We start from the raw sequence: 2,820 nt of genomic DNA on the forward strand, positions 1-2,820 counted from the left end.
TTGAGGCGTATAATATACAATTTTAGTTTTTATATAAAATTGACAACCCCTCACCGTATATATAAAGAAACACAACTAATTCATGGATTGCTCTGATAATGCCCTCATCTATTTCAAATGTAACGAGAAATAGTCTACAACTTTCGACCAGGTTTCGGGATGTATGGGACATTACACACTCGCCTATGGTGTCAATTTTTTGGTCCAAACTTCTTAACTATTCAGTTATGTTCTATTTTAAAGTGAAGTATTCTAATCATATTTGCAAGAATTCAGCACTCACTTTAAGCTTCGGCAAAATTTAACAGGTTACCAACTTAAACACACGATCAAAATTCATACGGTGCCGATGAATGATGACCGAGTAAATATTTGAGTTTATTCGGAGTTTGATCGATAGCTGCACCGAAATGCCAAACCCGCCATCTGAAAGCTGTTTTCTCGTCTGCTCACTTTAGATGACCGTCTTCCAATATCTTACTAAGTAAAGGCATGCCGACCGTTCACTTGATTTTATTATAATGCTTCTAATGGAGCTATTGTATTACAATCCATTTCTCTTTATGTCGACCATACGCAGTATATGTATTATTAGACGAGAGGTATAAAATCAATGAAAAGAGACACATTAAAGCTTTTCTTCTTGCCCTCATCGGAGTATTAAAATCAAAGAAAGAACAGAAAGCCGAAATCAGACATAATATACGCGGAAGCTATTGGAAAACAAGCGTTTAAAAAAATAATAGCTTCTGCTTAAATCGTTGAGGTCAAGACAAGAAGCTTTATATAGTATGTCTGTTTTTAACGGTATTAAACGCTTAACAACTTTCCAACAAAAAAAGTGTAGGGAAAGAATTCCGTTACTGCATTGCCAATACACTGTGTAGCTCTTGCGGCTTTCTTGCACGCAGGTAGCCGACGATATTTTCTGTTTACAAACAACGTCATGCTTAAATAGAAGTCCATGGACTAGAGATGGGGAAGACGTATATAGAGCAAACTGTCAGGTGTGTCAAATGTGTGGGTGTGTTATGGGAAGAGGGTAGTTTGCGGGAGACAGAAAAGGTGCTTTTTATGAATAACATGCCCGCAACCATGAATTTAATCATAGTAATTTAGGTAACTGTGACCACCTACTGAATTTATTGTGTTATAATGTGTTAAAATAAGGATATTAAACACACTCCGTGTGGCGTTGTGGCGTGCGCCCGTAATTCAGCTAAACATAAAAGTTACAAACTGATTCAGCCGAGAACGAAGGTTCGAAACTGAGTCACGTCTTTCGGATGGTGACGTTAAAGGTCGGTTCCCAGACGTAAATAATCATACCTGATTGATACACATCTGTAAAAACCCAATTACACACACACACGCACACACGCACACACGCACACACACACAAACACACAAACACCGTGTTATGTTGTAATAAGCCGCCTTTTCTGCTTTATTTATTTAGAGGTGTCTTAGTCGAGTAGTTGAAGGACATGACTTGAAATGCGAAGGTCGTGGGTCCGATCCCCGACACGGCACTATTGTCCTTTGGCAAGGCATTAATTCAAAATTTGCCACTCCATATAGATTCAGGGGAGAAATGGGACCTTGTAGAACGAAAGCCTTTATGTTGTTAATTGCCATATGCCCTCACGGTGACCATGTGATAGGAATACTCCCCAGGGAGTGGAGATGGTGCATATGGTGCATGAACGAATCCGATGACCGGGGTAATAATATCTGTAAAGCGCTGAGAGACGATATTTCGTATCAAGGGCTATATAATCCCAGATTGTTATTATCATAGTCATACTATGTTCATATCCGAGTCAGATCGCACATGCATGAAATAAATGGCGTCAGAATTAATTTTCAGACACGCAATAACGAGAGTATATGACATCAGCTCACAAGAGATTTAGCAGGGCAGATGGTTATTTAAAGGGATCAGGTAACTTTGTCTCAGATTCTTGAACAAAATTCTGGATTTAGCTCATGCTGCAATGATGATTGTATTCTTTAGGTCAGTCAAGAGCCCCATGACTTTTACAAGCTGATCGCCTGTCTGATTATCGAGATATTTATGATTGGAAATCGAAATTTAAAAAATCGTTTTCCTAACAATGTTCATAACATTACAGTCTGTTGGGGAAAATGAGTATGGTAAAACCGGTCATTTAAATATTTTTACTTTTTTGAGGCACTTCATGATAATTTTGAAGCTCATTTTTTTAGGGTTTTAATATAACTCCATATCACAGGCACTGATAACACGTAGGCATGCATCTCAGATTTAAAATTGTTAACGATGCTTTTAAAGTTTAATACATTTGATTTTTTACGAGATGCTTTAAGGATATGTATCTGGTTGCTTTATCATGTCTGGCGCCGGATATTGGATCTATTAAGCGTCTGTGGTAAATATGGAAACTTGAATCATTGGCCACGTATCAATTTATTCTCTCGTGTAATGAAACCGGTTCACTGACACACAGAATAAGAAGTCGAAATGTAAGATTTTTTTTTTTTGTATTTGTTTACATTTCAAAAGTTGTCAAACTTGATTGGATTGTCAGAGTTTTGTATTATCTCTTTAAAAAAAAAGATCTATTGAGGATTTCTAACAAGATTTTTTTCGTTTATAAGAGAAGAGATAGACAGAAAGATAGATGAATATACATACTGATGGACATAATAGATGGATAAATAGAAAGAGAAAGAGAGAGAGAGAGATGGAGAGGGAGAGAGAGGGAGTGAGAGAGAAAGAGAGAGAGAGAGAAAGAGAGAGGGTTTTCCCATGTAAACTTGTTGCCAATTTTTGGTAAA

The sequence above is a fragment of the Strongylocentrotus purpuratus genome, unplaced genomic scaffold (assembly GCF_000002235.5).
Source record: "Strongylocentrotus purpuratus isolate Spur 01 unplaced genomic scaffold, Spur_5.0 spur5_scaffold_17, whole genome shotgun sequence".
Classification (NCBI taxonomy): Eukaryota; Metazoa; Echinodermata; class Echinoidea; order Camarodonta; family Strongylocentrotidae; genus Strongylocentrotus; species Strongylocentrotus purpuratus.